General features: G+C 43.0%; 1 protein-coding gene across 9 annotated transcripts in view; it reads left to right on the plus strand.

Moving 5' to 3' along the window:
* Nucleotides 1–19,566, plus strand: part of AFF3 (ALF transcription elongation factor 3) — a 573,872-nt gene that overhangs the window by 508,062 nt on the left and 46,244 nt on the right. The gene's annotated exons all lie outside the window — the stretch shown is intronic.

Consider the following 19,566-nt stretch of genomic DNA (forward strand, 5'->3'; position numbering starts at 1 on the left):
TCTGTTGACCTCTCCGAACAGCAGGTGATGGCCTGAGAGCACCCCTCCTCGCATGTGGCTGTCAGGCCGTGAAGTTCTCGTTGACAGGACTGAACGTGGGTGACACCTTCTTCCCAGCTCTGTTCCTTAAGCCCTGTGACTCCCTTGGTTATCACATCCTATTAATTATTCATTGCCTAACTTTTTTCCAAATGTAATTAATGAGATAAGTTACACAATGGCAATGGTAGTAAATATTATAAAAGCAGTTACCAAAGTGGTAATTTTAATTCAAAATTATTTTAATTACATGGGACTCCAACTCATTTAAAATCCTGTCTCCACAGAGCTTCCTTTGAGCTTCCAAAACTGTCACCACCTTGGTTACCTGGAGAAAGTCTGTGAAATTTTGTCCTACCTTTACGTTAGAGAGCATCTCGGGGAATGCAAGCAGACAGGTGCAAGCAGACAGGTGGGGACTGGGCCCCCTTAGCAGACCACGATCCCAGGACCCTGAAAGACAGCTGCTGCACTGGGCATTTTGTTCTAGAGGAGGACACAGGTAGGAGAAACCTGTGGCTCCAGGCAAGACCCGTTTCCCAGGCCAGCACCCTGTGCAGGCTCATAGGGCTGCATCCCCAGATGGTCCGCGCTGGGTTTAATACTCTGCAGCTGCCCTCTTGAATTTCTTAATAGTTTGATGTTGGAATTTGTGTTTCATAAGGGAAGTCCAGAGGATGGTGGAGCATGCCACAGCTGCTTGCAGCCTTGGCTCCCGTGCAGTCCTGCCTCCCAGGGATGGGTACTCAGCCCCCTTCTCCTCTGCCGGCAGCGTTCCCCTCTCCACCCTGGGCAGCAACTGCTGCCATCCCACACCCCAGCGGATGTGGGATCACTAGGGATGGGGGTAGGGCCTGCAGGCCCAGGACACCACAGGAGCCCTTTCCACCCCAAGCAGGCAGCGCCCGGGCCCATTCAATGGGCAACTCTTCTGGGGCAAGCCTCTCCCTTACCCTGAGCCAGGTGCCTAGTGTTTCCTGGTGCGAAGGTCACAGTACCCTTGGGGATTACCCATCACCCACGTTGGTTGGGATGGCGGGCCGTGGGAAGGAAGGTGCCTGGCTTGACTTCACTGCCCCCAGCCAGGGCACCACATGACGAGTTCCCCAGATGCCAGTCAGGGTCTATACTCACCCCACAAGAGTCCTGGTACCCAGAGAGCACAACATGAAATAGCAAATAAACAAATGCCATGACCAGTTGAGAGCCCACGGAAGAAAGGAGGATGCTTTGCATTTTAGTGCCTTTGGTGATGCTTGTTTTCCTGATTTTTTAGCAAGGGTCTCACATACTCATTTTGCAATGAGCCCTGCAAATTGTGTGGCAGCTGCTGGCCCGGGGTTTGGGGACACCGCATCACTGCCCTTATTTAGCATCAGGAAAGGCCTATGTTCTAAGGCTTTAAGGTCCTGATGGAGTGTTTCCTCTCATGTGACACCCTGAGGTCTCAAGTGCATTTTGCGCCTTGGAGTTAACTGAGGCGCACACTGCCCTGATGTCTGACTACGTACCTTCCTCCTGTCCTCTCTTCCTCCTACGACCAAAGTTCTCCTGTGAGTTCCCTCACTCACTTTTTCTTCATTGGCAAAAAGTGAGATGACCTTTAAAGCAGAGTAATTCTGATCAAAGAGACAAGCCAACGCTTCAACCTGGAGCTCCCTTTTGTCAGGGACCTGACTCCAGCACGTGTCTCAGAACCCCTGCCTTGTCCCTGGATCCCAGCTGGGGCGTGACTGCATTTCCCAGCTCCCTGACTCTGTGACTTGTGTTCGGTGAAAGAGCAGCCTGCAGCCCTGCAGGTCTGGCTCGTCCCGGGCCCTGGTGCCTGGGGCCATTCAGACCTACTGAGGGAATCGGCGAATCAGGCCAGGCCTGGGCCGAGAGTTTTATTGACCTGTGGACAAAGCTTGGTGGTGCTTCTCCTTTTAGAGGCAAGCTCACTTCTGGGAGCAGGATTGCTCATATTCTCATGATGGTGGAGCTGCAGAGTCACAGGACTCAGACTTATTGGCACCACACTCAGGAATAATAAAGCAAATAAAATTATATTGACCACCTTCTCATTTATGTCCTTCCTCCCTTCTTTTTCTTACCATCCCCTCTCTTCCTCTCTCCGTCTTTGCTCAGCCTGCCCGTAAAACGACCTTTCTATCTTCAGCAAACCTTAAAGAGACAGAGGCCCGCTTCTGACATGCTTTTCTTGAGTAAAATGGCGTCACTGAGATCTCCCTCTCACAGGTTTAGCTCGTCCTCTGCTTCTGCATGTGGGTGTCGCTCTCCGTCACGCGTGTCTCCCCAAGTGCTCTCTTGGGGGCACAGCCTCTGCAGAGTGTGCCCGGAAGGGGCCACACCCGCCTCCCTGACTCATTTGCTGAAGTGGGACTGGAGACCCCTGAACCAGCCTTTTTCCCAAGAGTGTCCCACTCAGAATAGTCTTACTATTTTAAATCACACATATGTGCTTGTAGAATTTCCGCTTCACACAGTGCAGGAAATCAGTCACTCCCAATCTGTCTTTTCCGCTTTTCTCATCATCCCCCATGTATCTAAGTAGAAGGCCTCCTTGGTGCTAGATTCTGTGAAACCAAGTTAGGATGAGGGGCTCCACGCCCCGCCCCCCCACCCCCCCTCCCCGCACTCCACCCTGCACACCCTCCTCTGTGAATCTCTGTCTCCTGGCTGCCCTCTGGCTTCCCACCCATTGTTCCATGCCTTTGCTTACGGTTTGCCCCCTTCTGTATTCTGCTGGCTAAATCTGACCTTGTGCTTAGAGCTCTGCTCAGGTCCCAGTTCCTCCAGGGAGTCCTACCGGAAAACTCTAGACCTCATTATTCCCCTGGTCCCTAAACTCTGAGGACTAAGAATTTTATGAGTGAATTTCACACTTGATATACACTGTCTTCTTTTAAACGTTATTCTAGGCCCTCCAACTTTGAGGACATGGGTTAACATGGTACTTTTGTGCCCACCACACTCAGAACAGTAGCAGGCAGGTAGTGAGCACAAAGCAGCAGTGTGATGCAGGTGCACAGTACGTTCTTGATGGCAGAAAAACCCTCATCGACCTAAAACTAAAATGGAAAGTATTTGTGGTGTGACTGGCTTCGGGCAGATAATGCCTTTGGCTCATCCTTGAAGTCACATTACACACAGTAAGATAAGAAATCTGCAGCCCCAACACAGCGCCTGGCATATGGGAGGCTCAGTACATTGTTGTCAGGGGAATCTTTGTGATTACCTAGACTCCCGAAGGTAGCAAAGCTAGGAATTTGGCATGTGCTTGACTGTTACACAGTAATCCTGCGTGCACGTGCAGGAATAAAACACCAGACAGCATGTTACAGTCAACTCAAGACTAACTACCAGGAGCAAATCATCCATGACTTCTGGCTCCAGCGTTCTCTGTTTTTCAGTTGGCCTACCCACTGCTTATTATACTGAGTGGGGGAAAAAGAAAAGAATTAAGATAGAAATTAACAGAGCTTATAGTTAGAAATCCTGATATTAGACATTTCTAGAGATAAGTAACTAAAATGAGGGCCACCAGGTTTTGTTTTTAATTAACTGTAGATTTATCCATGGATATTGGAAGTGAGAGGGACTTTAGACATCCTCTAGTCCAAGCCTGTCTCTTAATAGGTGAGGATGTAGCGACCCACAGCAAGTTATTAGCACAGCTGTGACTGGAACGCAGGTGTGCAGGTTTCAAGGCCGCGTGGCTCTGTCCTTGACTGTTAGCTGAGATGGCCTGTCACGCTAACTGTGTTGGTCATGTAGCAGGTATCTGGCTAGTTGAGTTTGTTGTGTGTGTCCAGGATCTCAATAATGGAGCAGACTTTCTGTATGAGGAAGACACCATCGATTGCCGGTCCAGCAGCCACCCTCCACTTCCTTACAAAGAGAACATCTATTCGGTTCACCCTGCACTCAGTGGCAGGTTCTTCAGAGGAGGTTGGTCAGTCTCCAGTCATAAGGGGTGGCTATTCATTGGTCTTACCCAATCTAAGTGGTCTTACCCTTGCTATGGCACTGATTTAGTCATGGGCGTGTGATGCAGTTCAAGCCAGTGAGGCACGAAGGGTGGTCTGCTTAACAAGGAGAATCAGACAGGAATATGGCTTTCTCTAGGCATCGTCATGTGTGTGTGATGACTGTAGCAGCCGTCTTAAGGCAGTGAAGAAACTTGGCCTCAACACTAACCGAGCATGGCAGTGAGGAAAGTTAGAAACACAGCATGTCCTTACTGTGTTTTGCTCATTTTGGTTGTGACCCCTTTTCCCTGTCAGCAGACACAGTCTATCTGCTATGCTGTCTTACATAGCCCTTGAAAGGCCGTTATGGACGGTGCTTCCCGCAGAAACACCTGAATAATGTTTTACACATTTTCCCTGAGAGTCCTTATCCAAGGAAAAAACCCAGCGTGGTTTATGGCAGCTAACAAGATCGCAGCTTGAACTGAGGCGGCCACCAGTCTGTGTCTCAGGTGCTGTAATTTGGTTTCCATAAAAATCCCTTTTGCTCATCATCCTTAAGTCTTGTACTCCTTGGTGAGATGCAAATTAAACGCCACATGCTGCTGACGTTCAGAAACTCACTTTATTTGCTTTAAACACAGAGAGAAATGGAATTGCTTTATTCAGATAGAGATTGGGTTAGGACGAGGATTTTCAGGAGCCGAACATGATTCCAGACCAAGATCAGGGTGCTGCCATCTCTCTGGGCCCCTCCAGCTTCCCTTGGGAGCTCCTTTGACCTTGTTCAAGATCAAGGCATCTGGAGCTTTGCACTCAAAGAGCTAGTTTATGGAAATAAAAGAAGAAGCTTCTAAGAAGTCCTGTTGGAAAGCTCATCTGCTGTGTCATCTTGGGCAAACCACGCTCCATCTCTTTTCTGGGAGTCAGACAAGCCGACCTCCCAGGTTACTTCCTGATCAGTCATTTTATAATCCTATGAAAAGACCAGATGGGTAATGCAAGTTAAGAGTGCAGGTTAACTTGAGGAATGCCTACTGATTTAGGCTACCATGTTGGAAGAAGTATTACAGTTATCAGTAATTAAAGAATAACGTTAACCTATGTTTATTGAGCACTTGTTATATGCTAGACTCTATTCTAAGAACATTACACATGTTTTCTCATTTAGTCCACGTAGCAACCCTGTGAGATCATTACTGTTATTACCCCTTTAATACCAATGAGGCAGCTGAAGCTCAGAGAGGTTAAGGAACTTCCCCAAGGTCACACAGCCAGCAAGCAGAGGAGGTAAAATTTCCATCTGGGTCTGTCTGATTCTAAAGCCTACACACCATCCTGCCTCACATGGAAAAAGTATATAAATGTCCCTGACTGGGGCCAGAAAGGCTGTAATTTACCCCACTTGCTGGGAGAGTTTGGCTCCCCAGAAAACACAGGTTAGCATTAGGAGCCCAAGCCTGGGTTCCAGCTTCTCTCCTCCACTAAGTAAGTGTGGAACCTTGAGTAGGCAATTTAACCTCTCTATATTGCCCCCAATAAAGTGGACGTAATGATACCTGACTTTCCTATTTTAGAGGTTTATTGTGAGGTTGAGAAGAGGGACTTGGAAAAATTGTAAAGACTCATATAAATTCAAGTATCTGTTACTTTTAAAAGTATTTAAGTAAGGACAAGTGACAAAAGAAAAAATCGATTAGTTAGACTTCAAAATTATAAATATTTTTGCTACAAACGATACCATCAAAAAAGTGAAAGACAACTCACAGATAGGGAGAAAATATTTGCAAATTATATATCTAATAAGGGACTTTTATCCAGAATATATAAAAAACTATTACAGCTCAATAATAAAGTTTTTAAAAGGATAAAGTATTTGAGTAGGTATTCTCTAAGGAAGATATACACATGGCCACTCAGCACATGAAAAGATGCTCAGCATTATTAGGCACTAGGGAAATGCAAATCAAAGCCAAAATGAGCTCCCACATCACACCCACCACTATGGGGAGAAACAAAAAGTTAGGCAATAACAAGCATTGGCAAATGTGCAGAAATTGGAACCCTCATACGCTGCTGGTGGGAATGCAAAATGGTGCAACTGCTTTGGAAAACAGTCTGACGGCTTCTCAAAAGATTAAACATAGAGTTATCGTAGGACTCAGAAATTCCACTCCTAGGTATATATCCAGGAGAAATGAAAATGTATGTCCACACAAAACTTGTGCACAAATGTTCATAGCTTTATTGCTAATAACCCCAAAGTGGAAACAACCCAATAGTCATCATCCGATGAATGGATAAACAAAGCATGGTATAACTGCAATATTGTACTAATACATGCTACGACAGGAACAATCCTTGAAAACATTATGCCACTTGAAGGAAGCTGGTCACGAAAGACCACGTACTGTATGCTTTCATTTGTATGAAATATCCAGAATAGGCAAATTCATATCAACAGAAAATAGGTTAGTGGTTGCTTAGGACTGGGATAAGGGGAATTTGGGGTGGGAGAAAGGGCGATTGACTGCTAATGGGTGTAGGGTTTCTTTTAGGCGAGACAAAAATATTCTAAAATTAGATTGTGGTGATGGTTGCATAGCCCTGTGAATATAGTAAAACAAATTGAATTATACACTTTAAGTGGGTGAATTGTGTGGTATATACATTATATTTTAATGAAGCTTTTTTTAAAAAAAAAGTATTCAGGGAACTTGGGTAAATTTTTATTGCCACATGGATTACAGAGTTCCCGTAAGGACAGCAGTGTGGGGCTGCACTGTGTAAAGCCCTCCTTGAACTGAAAATACATGTAAGCAAATTTAAGAACTATGTAAGTAGTTACATGGGTGGCGGGATCTCTGAGGGGCTGTTGCTTTAAAATACTCAGATGGCTTGAAGGTGCAAGAGGTGCTCTTCACATAGACTCTCTGTCTTCCAGGGCTGTCACACTGAAGGATGGAACTCAGTAGGGTGCAGAGGGACTTGCATGTCCCCACAACATCATTTCATCTCTGGAAGCAGTCCCTGGGCAACCCACCCCTGAGGGCGGCGTGAGAAAGAAACTCGGGGTAGCATTACATCATGATAGCCCGGAATTTCTCAGCATTCCATTGTAGACCACGTGGCTGAAAAGTAATCAAGTGGGGAGGTCCCCTGCCCACATCCAGCAGCCGCAGGGTCAGGGAGAAACACACTGAGCAAGTCAGAGAGCTGCATTTGTCTTGTGCGCAGGTCAAATGAAACCCTGCTGAGGCCGCTCATCTGGGTGGCCAGCTCGCTCTCAGCAGCTGGAACGTGAACACTCGCACACAGAGCGCCCTCCCCACCCGTTGGCCAGCCAGCTCAGCCTCACAGAGGCCAGCGCCCTTCCATTTCAACACTCGGTCTCCCCACACTCCCACCCAGATGGCCTTCACCTAATCCATGTTTCAGCTCCTTCTGCCAGAGGAGTAGTTGTGCTAGCGGGTCTTTCGAGCTCTCTGGCAGCTGGGCCCAGGCCCTCTAGAGCTGTTGCCACCTTGCAGCTCCCATCCCAGCTGTCAAAAGCAAGATGTTGAATTCCCTGCTTTGAGATGTTCTCTGCGCCAAGAAGGGCTTTTCAACTCAGTGTCACTGTGACCACCCACCTGAGTGTAAGGGAAGCAAGTTTGTGTCGCCAGAAGGCAGCTCCTTCTTGGCACAGGCTCTCAAACAGTGCCCACTGACAGGAAGGGAATGCAGCTGCAGGCTGGTCTTGTTTAGCTGTGTGGTGCAGAGGCGGCCTGGCCAAACCAGTGCAGGGCTTTCAGAGAACCATTCCACATGGGAACAAGCCCAGCGTCCTCACCCATCAGGACTCCCCGCTCAAATCCTGTCCATTACACAGACAAGATGTGCAGATGTTTCTCTGTAAATATCCGGTGATATTTGCAGACCCCTCCAAGAACATGTCTATCTGAAGAAGGGACCTGAGGGCTGCACCCCATTTGAAGCCTTCAGTCCAGAGAAGATCACTGAGTAGAGAATGTTCTCCTAGGGGCCTTTTGTAAAAAATACATAAATAACATGTTGTTTTAGAAACAGAAAAACTATCAAGTCCAGGAGTATTTGGGAACCAAATATTTGTACATTATTATATTCTTCCTTTATTTGTGAGATGCCTTTCTCCTCAGTTGGGTCACATGTGGTTCTTTATTCAACTGAAAGGAAAACTTTGTTCCAAATATGACCCAGAGCTCCAAGCCATAGCTTTTTTGGTCTTGGTCCATCTAGAAGAGAAGATTTTTCACCCATCCTAGAAAGAAAATCTGCTAAATCCAAAAGCAGGACTGACCCAGAACAAAAGAATTTATATTCCTTAGCAAATATCATTAGTCAGGTGGTGACACTGTAAACTCAGGGATGCTAAATTCAAGAATGTTCTGGTGCTGTTGAGCAGATTCTCCAAGCCCATGTAAGCTAGGGAAGCAGAGCATCAGAACATCAGAAAGGATGGAAATCCAGGAAATGACAAGGGCCCCGTGAGATGACATCTATGCTCTCTGTTGTCTGAAATTGATGATCAAGGCTTGTGACCCAAAGCTTTTCATAAAATTAGAATTTGGGCATTAGTTTCTCATTCCCTGATAGGAATATGTAAATGGGCCGATTGGCTGATCAGGAGAATTTCTGGATTCTTTGGTTTGTAACAGAAAGAATTTCATATACTACAACAACATCAGCAGTGAGTTAGGAGGTGTAATTTATGTCCAAGTTTGTAGACCTCTTATATCACCGAATTTCTCTCCTGCGAAATGTATCAGGTTCTGCTGACTTTTATCTTTCCCTAAGGCCAGCAGAGAGTTTCGGGGACATTTGGGGTGTGCACAGTGCTGTGTAAGTCTTCTTTATGGCCTTACTCCCTTCCCCAGGCCATTCCCTATTCCCATCCCATCCTGCCTGCCCTTCCTTCTCACTTTTATCTTACCTGAGCCCTGAGATTCCCCCTTCAGGCTGAAGCCAGCATCTTGCCTGAAGTTTTCACATATGCTAAGCTACATCCACTGTGTTTATTTTTGGGACCTCAATGTAATGTTTATCCTCTTTAAATGTCATCTGTTTTGAAAAGTAGTCATCTAAATAACTATTTGATCAAAGGAGGACTTAAAACTATTACAATAATCTATTTAAAAAGTAAAGAAAATAAAAATGCAGCATAACGAGAGTGATCGCCTACAACCATAGGAGTACTCAGAGGCTAAATAGTCCCAAATGCTTGCGTTATTAAGAATAAAAACAACTGAAATAAGCCTTCAACTCAAAAAGTTCGTAGAAGTTTTATAAAATAATCCTGAAAAAACAATAATAATAGTAATAAAAAATGTAGAAGGAAGCAAAGCCAGAAAATACTAGAATTATTATGTAGATCAAGAGATGTTTCTTTGAAAATAAAATAGAAAAGCTTTTTTGTTTTGTTTTGTTTTTTTTTTTGGTGAAGAATATTGTCCCTGAGCTAACGTCTGTGCCAGTCTTCCTCTATTTTCTATGTGGGACACCACCACAGCATGGCTTGATGAGCGGTGTGTCAGGGTCTACACCCAGGATCTGAACCTGCAAACCCTGGGCTACCAAAGCAGAGCATGCAAGCCTAGCTACTATGCCACCAGGCCAGCCTCAAAATAGATAAACTTTTGGCAAACATAATGAAGAAAAAGGGAATAGAAAACAAAATTTGGGATGAGGTGATATAATAGATACAGTGTTTTTTATTTTAAGAGAATGTTATGTAAATTTTGTGAAAATAAACTTGAAAATATAAACTAAATAAGTTTTTTTGGAAAAAATAACAAAATGGACAAAAAAGATATGGACAATAACCAAGGAATAAATTGTAAAAGATATCAAAGAATTGCCTTCCAAAGGCCGTAGGACCACATGGTTTTGCTGGTGGTAAATTCTTTTAAACGCTCAAGGAACAGAAAATTCTCATACTATTTAAACTTTTCCAGAATACTTAAAAAAGGTAAATCACTATCCAATTTATTTTTTTAAGCTAAAACTATGATACAGAACCTGCCAAAATCACCCCCAAAATATAAAATAGATCAATGTAAACATATATCAAGTTCACCTGTAAATATAGATCCTCCCAAAATCCTAAATAAAATACTAACATACTAAATTCAGTAATACATTCATAGAATCATCTTCCACAACCAACCAGACTTGAAAAAAGTAGCATATGTTCTATTAGTGAAAAATTAAAAAATTGCAAAATATAGGAAAGTTCAAAAAATTTATAATCTTCATAATTCTACCACCCGAAAATATCCACAGTTAATATTTGAGTAAATATCCTTCCAGTGTTTTTGTCTCTGTATTTCTATTTTTGTGTAATTATGATCATGCTGCCTGGTAGCCAGCAGACTGTCGGGGAAAGACCACACAGATATACCTGGTGGGGTTAGGTTAGGTCCTCGACTTACTTGGCAAAGGATACAGAGACACGGCTGAGGCGAAGGGGCCCCACAGAGCTGGACCAGGTGCCCTGCGCACCAGCACAGATCCATGGTCCCCCTAGAGCTTCCATCAGGGTGCTCACACCTCAGTCCTTTTGTGCTTGGGCCTCACAGAGCTAGTCAAGAAGACTTACACAATCTGTGTGCTTAACTCTGCCGTGTGAGAGCCTGTTTATAGACAGTGGGACCCTCGGATTCTTAAGCAAAACCCAGAGTCAGTAAAACCTCATCCTCTCCCAGGGAAAAAGCAGAGGCAACGCTTGGGTATTCCTGAGCAGTCTCTCTGCCCTCCGATGGCTGGCGTATTGAAAGCCCATCTCCTCACAGATTTAGTGTGAGAATTTTTTGTGACAATAAATATTCTGTTCTAAAATGTTCATAATGGCTAGATAGTACTGCAAAGTATTCCCTCATGAGGGTGTGTCATCATTTATTTAACCAGTCTTCTCTTGTTGGGCATTTTGGTTGTTTACAAATGCTTTCCTATTGCGAATAACATAAGAGCGTATATCCTTGTGGGTAAATGTGTTTAAACATGCCTGATTATTTCATAGGGGAAATTTCTGGAAGTAGAATCTCAGTTCTGTCTCTTATTAGGGACCTTATTGTCTTCACCTATAAAGAGGCAGAATAATACCTCCCCTACAGGAGGAGACAAAGGCATGAAGTAAGAGAAACATTCCCGGGTGTCTGGGGCCTGGCGGGAGGCATTGTCCGTTGCTCTGAGTCACTATTTTGCGCTGGGATGTAACTATTTCCCTCCCCTTGGGTACTGGGTGCTCTGTTATGACTCACTGTTGCATCTTTTCTTTGTTTGATTTCCTAGACTGATGAAAAATGTGCAGTTTTTGCATTGTCAACAAGTGGTATTGTAACTTGCTTTGCAATTTTCATGGCTGATTTCGTCTACTTTTTATGATCCTATACTGTTTTTGACAGTTACTCTTTTTTCCTTGGGGAAGCTGGGAGCAGCTGCCTCCTCTGTTCCAGGCTCTGCACATGGCTGAGTGTCCACTAACACCTCCTCCCCAAACACACACCCACTCACACGCACACGCCCAGCACAATACACATGCTGCTATGGCTCTGATGTACCTGGCACAAAGTGGATTGTCAACGGTGACCACACCAATGTCATCCATAACCCTATGTCATTTATCTTGAGCAGAATTTCTAAAGTACTCACCTCTTTATCCTTAACTATTTTACAACCTCATCTCATTTGAGTCATTTTTCTTGTAAGGCTATATGCATCCATAGTGACATGCCCTTTCTAGCTTTGGTACACATACTTTTAAAATCTGAGCTTCATTTCCATAATAAGTGGTTTTTAAATAAATGAATTAATTCCTAGTTTGACTGGGTAAGTATAACGAGCAGGGACTATAGAAGACCTGGTGGTAGTTTCATTCATCAGCTTTTGATACAGTTAACAGAGCTGGATGCTGGAAGTATTGGCACAGGGTTGATTTCCACGTGATAATTGTCACGTGGGTGGTTCCTGTTCTAGGACAAGAGACTGGTATACTTCTCCCCATTCCTCCTGCTAAGTACAGCTGACATCCTTAGACATTATATATAAAATGAACATAAGACTGAAAGATGAAGACAGATCAGCTAGGTAATTCAGACCTGAGGAAAGACAAGCTGGTGAATTCCCTGGGTTTTCTTTTGTCCTCATAAAGCCCAGAGTGAATGCTGGGGAAGCTGGCAACCTGGCAATGCCAACGGGCACAGATTTTTTTTAAAAAAATTCCTCCAGGAAAGCCAACTGTCTCTAGTCTAAGGACCAGGAAATGAGTATCCTAGCAAGAAGAAAACTTTTAGACAATAACTGCTCTATTCCAGCAAACACCGTGGGGAAAAAAAATGACCCTATCCCTCCCCTCATCAGCAAAGGCCAAGTGGGAAGCCTAGACTTTCTTCTGCTCTTGCCCAGCTGTGAGGAGATGCTCCCTCCCTTGTTGGTGTGGTGTTAGTGAAAGCATGCTAAAACAAGCAGTTTTTTTAAAAATCCCAAGTCTTATAGTATTAAAACTGTTTAGGAGACAATAGGAAAATCACTCATTATACCAAGAACCTGGAGAAATCTCACCTCGAGAAAAGACAATCAACAGATGGCAATACTGAAATGACATAAATATTAGAAATATCTGACAAAGATTTTAAAGGAGCCATTGTAACCTGCTTCAACGAGCAGTTAAGAAGACACTTGAAACAAGTGAAAAAATAGTCTCAACAAGAAATAGAAGATAGAAGGAACCAAATGGAAATTTTAGAACTGAAAATTACGGTAACTGAAATTTAAAAATTTAATGGAAGAGCGTAACAGTAGAATAAAGAGGACAGAGGAAAGAATTTGTAAACCTGAAGACAGAGTAATAGAAACTGCCACTATGAACAACAGAGCAGAGAAAAATAGACTAAAGACAAAAAAAGGACAGAGCCTCAGGGACCAAGTTTTGCAAAAGACAAACCTACAGATTCAAGAAGCTGAGCAAACCTCAAACAGATACACCCAAATAAATTCATGCTGAGACACACATAATCAAACTTCTGAAAACAAGACCAAAAAAAAGAAATCTTGAAAGCAGTGACAAATAAACAACACCTTACCTGTAGGGTAAAATAATAGAAACAATTTGATGCTGGACTCAGAAACGTTGGAGGCCAGAAGGAAGTAGCACATGGAAAGAAAAGAGCTGGCAACCCAAAATCCTATATCCGTTGAAAATTTCCTTTAGGAATGAAGGACAAATGGAGACACTCTGAGAGGAAAGAGCATTTGTTGCCAGCAAACCTACAAAAAGAACAGCCAGAGGAGGTTTTGAAATAGAAAGGAAATGATTAAAGAAGGAACTTTGATAAAATAAATGATAGAAAGAAAGAAAGAAGAACAATGGAAAGAGTAAAAATAGGGTAAATACAATAAATTTTCTTTCTCCTCTTGGGTTTCTAAATTGTGTTTGACAGTTGAAGCAAAATGTGAAATGTTGTTTGATGTGGTTCTCAATATCTAGAGAGGGAAATATTTAAGACAATTAAGAAGGCAAGTTTTCTGCACTTCACTCAAACTGGTAAAATGATAATACCAGTAGATTGTGAGAAGTTATGTATAATATAGCATCTAGAAAAACGATTTAGAAATCTTTATCTAAATCTAAGAAATTACATATACTTACAAAGAGATCAATTCAAAACCACTGTAAGTAAATCAAAATATAATTCTGTAACATGTTTCAAGAAACAGAAGGCAAGAAAAAGAAAACTGAGGGATCAAACAGAAAACAAAAATTAAATGATGGATTTAAGCTCCAACTGTATCAATGATTATATTAAATGTAAAAGGCCTAAATACACCAGTTAAAAAACAAAGATTGGCAGAGAGGATAAAAAAAATAACCCAACTATATGCTGTCTACAAGAAACACAATTCAAATATAACAATAGGTTGAAACTAAAGGGATGGAAAAGATATACCATGAAAACATTAATCAAAGAAAGCCATAGTGGCTATACTACTATCCAGTAAAGTCAACTTCAGAGCAAGGAAAATTACCAGGAACATAATGGGACATTACGTATCGGTAAAAGAGTCAAGCCACCAAGTAGACACCAAGAACACCAAGTGGTCTTAAATGTGTATGCACCAAACAACAGAGTTGAAAAATACGTGAACCAAAAACTGATAAAATAAATCTCATTTAAGAAAAGACTCACTGTATGATTCCGTTCATATAACATTTTTTAAATGGCAAAATTTTAGAGTTGCAAAACAGATTAGTGATTCCCAGGGTTTGGGAATGGTGAGGGGCTAAGAGGCAGCTGTGACTCTAAAGGAGTGTCATGAGGGGGATCCTTGTGATGACAAAACAGTTCTGTACCTTGGTTGTGATGGTGGTTACATGACTCTACTCATGTGATAAAATGACATAGAACTAGACACACATTGTACAATTGTCAGTTTTCTGGGTTTGATATTGTGGTATACTTACATAAGTTATAGCCATGGGAGAAACTGGGTAAGGGGTACATGGCAAATCTCTACTATTTTTGTAACTTCTGGTGAATTAGTAATTATTTCAAGATATAAAAAACTTTAAATAAATAGGCTGAGAGAGTAAGTGTATTTGATTAACCTCTTGTGTGTCCCTGCTAATCTAAATCTCAGAAAGAGGTAAAACTCGTGGTTGCGGGTCTCTCTGTGTCTCTTTCCTTTAAATGGAACCATCTGAAGATTTCAGAATATGTAATAATAGGACATAGATCAAAGGTCTCTAACTGGTGCTCCACAGGCCTCATGTGACCTGTAAATGAGTATCATTGCTAAAATACAATGAACCTTTCATTGTTAAAACTTTTCAGATTATTTACTGGCATTTAAAATTAGGAAATTTGATTGAAATATCAGGGTTTGGGGCTTCCTCTGAAAAAATCAAAGGATTTGGTCACAGTGGGCTCTCATTCCCACATGGCAGAGATATGCTGGCCTGAGGGGGAAGCATTAGACCAAATGGGACTCTCTACTCTGACCCCTTTCCGCCTGGGGAGCCAGGCATCCGCTGTCATTTATCATCACATGTTAGGCGTTTGGGTTTCTCATACTTGGACACTTTACTCATTTATGCTACCTGCCTGGCCTCTGTAGGTTTTCAATTTTCAGCTGTAATGTAGATGGTAGCTTTCTAAAGTTATTAGTTGCATGAAATCCTCAGCAGCCCCAAAGCAATAGAAAAATATATGTATGTGTGTATATGAACATCTCATGGGCTACTTCATAGTATAACAAAACACTTTGACTTACACACTGTTTCAAGGATCATTTTTCTTTTCTTTTATTCATTTAATCAATATTTGTTGAGAATCTGTTTGTGCCAGATCCCTGCTAGCTCTGGGGATACACAGACAAATTAGATAATTCCTATCCTTAATATGGTAAGAGCTACAATAGAGAAATGGGCAATGTGCTAAAGGGGCTCAGAGAAGGAAACATCAGTTATGCCTGGGAAGTTGGGAGAAACTTTACAGAATACGGTAACATTGCAACTCAGTCCTGGAGAGTGAGTAGGAGGTAACAGAAGAAGAAAGGGAGAGAGGACTTTCGGGTGCAGAAAATAGCATGTTCAGCGGGGCACTCAGCTATGAGCAGACACAGATTGTCAAAATGATGAGAAATTTATTATGTCTGAGGTTTAGGGATAGACCCACTGAGGTGAAGCTGGAGATCTGATTGAGGCCAGACCCTGCAGAGCTTCAAAAAGGCATGTGTAACAAAAGAATTGTTCCTGATGGTATCGCAGAGCAAACAAAAAAATTTAGTATTGGACTGACAGTCCTATCAGTTTTGTTTTTTGGAAGATAATTCCAACAGTGAACTTCCTTATGCCAGCTTTTACCATTTTCACTTCTCATAATGTGGTTATAGTTTTAGATAATTAATATCAATAAAGATCCCATCAATAAAGGAATACTGTTGCCAGGGCACTGATTAGTTTGGAAGTCAAGCATTTGCTGAGTTCATCCAGGATGTTGAGTGAGAAGGTGTTGTAGCCTCTTCTAAAATACTATCATTCGGCTAATACGAGTGGATGCCCACAGATTGCGAGGCACTGTGCTGGGTATCGCACTATTCACCAGGTGCCAGCCAGGCAGAGAGCCTGCCTCCAAGTTACTTGTTAGTTGACAGCTTGTGGATAACTTTGGATATTTATCCCGGCCCCACAGTATGCTTGGCAGGCAGGAGTACCCTTGACTGTGACATTCAGGATTTGTCATTTAGGTTCCAGATCTTTTCTGTTACTGTCTATATTCTGTCTTAGCCCAGGCCAGATTCTGAAAGGAATGTGTCACTGCAGCCAAAGGAAGGGACACAGCAAGCAGATCATGTAGAATAAAGCTGCGACTCTCTCAAAGGTGTGTTTGTTCTTGACCACTCAGAAAACCAGCAAAACATTCCATGGACGCGAAATACAAAAAGTCAATAAACCACCCAAGAGAGAACTGTGCTTAAATTATAGCAGGTGAGCTTCAGAGTACATTGAAAGAACTATTCTCTGACAGCAAGAAGTGTTAAAATTGGAAGAGCATAAGAAGTGCTGAAATCCCCTTAAATATTTTTTTTATTGGAAAAGAGAGATTGTAACCTTTTTGAAAGTTAAATCCTTTTTTTTAACTCATTAACCCAACGTTGGATTTTTTCCTGTTGATTTTTTCATTCAGTAATCGCACGTGAAGGCCTGTTGTGTCCCAGGCACTGTGCTAAGTTTGGTGACACATGGACTTTTATTCCATGATCTCGGTAGTGTTTTCACGTCTGCAGGTTCGATGGCACTATGTTCCTGAAATGGCATAGGATCCAAGAACTCTCCTAAAAATTGCCTAGAGCTGTGTCATCATGTCAATCAATCCGTGTTATTTCAGGAAAAGGTTAATTTTTAATTAATTTTTATAACCTCTTTGGTATGGTGACATGACAGCTAGTTGGCACACTAAAATTTTCCATTGGCAATTTTAAATATGTAAAGCCTGAAGTCTTCTTTCAGGAAGGTCTTTCTGATATGCGGTTTTCATCTTCTTTATTCTGTGACTCCAGAGAGCCCTCCTGGCTTCACCCAGCCCATCGTTTCCTTAGTGCTGGTCCGCAGGGAGGAGCATCCCCCACTTCCGCGACTTTATCCTGTCACCCCCACTGCTGCAGCTACCCCAACAGAGGCAAGGCAGCTGCATGCACTCATGGCAAGCGCAGTCACCGTGCTGAGGCCCAAAACACCGGTTGCCCCCAAGAACCCCCAGAAAGACTAGCTAATGAGGCAGCCTTGGTGGAGGGAGGGATCGTTACCTCCATCCCACACCTGGAGCCGCCGGAGCCCTTCCAGGCCCCCATCCTTGACATGGATTGTTTCTGGTGACATATTCTCTACCCGGATCATTGAAACATGAATATATTCAATCCTGACCCCAGAGGCATCGTATGCCTCGCAGCCCTTCCAAGCAAAGCATGAAGAAAAACCCAAAATTCTTGGCTCTCTGAGCTGTTTTAAAAACAAATAATAGTTATGCCAGTAAAACTGTCATTTTAAGTGACTTTCCTAATTTAAGGAAGGAAAACATAAATGTAGTAGGCTTTTCTGTCGGTCTAGTTCAGATCAGAGATTCTGTCCCCTTGGGCTCATGCGTCTCCTTACTATAGGACCGCGGTCATGAAAAGAAGGCAGCCCCGCAACTGTTTATTGGACATTTCCCCAGAAATTAAAGTCCTGCTTTTCAAAAGACAGTCAGTCACTTTGCGGTACAAGCCCCAGGGAACTCCACATGCATTGCTGCTTGTGCTGCACACACACCGCCCAGGTACCCACACATCAGCCTCACACGTTCTTTGTTGTTTGAATTAGAGCAGGAAGAATGTACTGCTCGGTGATTAGAGCCTTTGACCGTCATAGGAAACCAATCAAAATGCTCTTCATTCATCTTCATTTATTTCCCAGTCGTCAGCAAGTGCCATTCCAGAGTGTGGCAGGAGACATATCTCTCTCCTCATCATGTGTTGCTTTGCTTTTTTGGGTTTTAGGGTTTTGGGAGGGGGGTTGTTTTTTGGAGTTATTTCCCCAGTGTTTTGGGGGCCTGCTGACAAACTCGAACATGGATCCCAGATGTTCATGTTTGCTCAGAATCTGAGAGTCTTTTTTTTATGACTCCATTGATAGTGGCCATCTCGACTCAGCCAACAGGAAAGATGGATTTTAGTTCATCAGGGAAGAAAGAAATATTACAGCCCTGTGATCACTAACCTTCCCTCCCCACCTCTATGGAAAGATCCAGGATTCCTCTCTCAACACCAGAAACAAATGACAGGCCGGAAAAGAAATCACTGCGGCTCAGGCAAGGCATGAACGTGCAGGTGGTGTCTGAGGTTGAAGAATTTGGTCAGACACTGGGTATGGACCATGGCATTGGTGGAAGAAATAGAAACCACTAGGGAAGATTATGTTCAAACTCCATTTTTCCCTAACCCTGCAGTTCAACAAAGGTGTTTGCATCTTCAGATATATCCTGCGAGATAGTTTCTTCTATCTGCTCATTCTTCTAGGAGAAGCAGGACTCCAATGAGCATTAACCCCACCCCCACACTGAAGATTTATGAGAATCTGTCCTTGGGCGAAGCATCTGTCAAAGATTTAAGGGGCGGGTGAAAAGGGTCTGTTACCTTGTTCAGGCTTCCTTGTACTTGAGGCCGTTAGCTCTGACCAGCTCCGCCGGAGCCTGGCCTTCACTGATATGCACTCCTCTTGAAGCCGTGGTCACAATTGGCAGGGGCAAGCAGATATTTGCTGACTCAACAGGAAAAAGGGATCACTGCCTTTTCCGGGTTTAGAATTTAAGCTCCACAGAACAGATTCAGGTGTGTTTCAATGCAATTAATAAAGGACTTTGAAGATGTTGACTATTATGTGAGTACCGAAGCTTTCTTTTTGGCTCACTCTTTGGGTGGATGCACGCTGTTTGAATTTTTGTGGCTAATTAATTACTATTAGAAAGTGTCAGTTTTTCCTGTTCTCTTTGAGTATATGATTTGAGTGTATAACTTCCTGTCAAATTTCAGCAGGAATATGAATGTCAACTATAATTTGAAATGCTATTGCTATAAGCCACTGTACAGCCATGGGATTTGAAAGGCTGGAATATATAAAAACGTGTAAGTGATGGCTCTTCAGTTCTTTAATAAAGGGCTCAAAGGAAAATTACTATTTATACTGCAAGCCAGCTCTGTAAAAACTGCAACACCCGACTCTATGAGCAGTAGGAGGCGGGAAGCAAGACTAACTTTGACGGTCCCCAAATCTCCAGAACCTTCCAGCAGCCAGGAAAGCACAGAGCATAACACTGTGCCCTTCCTCATGGCCCATTTCTAAAAATAAGGAAACAGACACTTTCATCCTTTATAAAATATTTCAGGCATTTTGGATTTCCTTGAATTTTTGAAGATGATCGGATTTGGGGCTGCATTTGAAAAGCCATTCCCCAAAAACAGCAGCAAAACAGCAGCAGCCATTCTGAGATTACACCACCTTCCCTTC

Source organism: Equus caballus, chromosome 15 (assembly GCF_041296265.1).
Source record: "Equus caballus isolate H_3958 breed thoroughbred chromosome 15, TB-T2T, whole genome shotgun sequence".
Classification (NCBI taxonomy): Eukaryota; Metazoa; Chordata; class Mammalia; order Perissodactyla; family Equidae; genus Equus; species Equus caballus.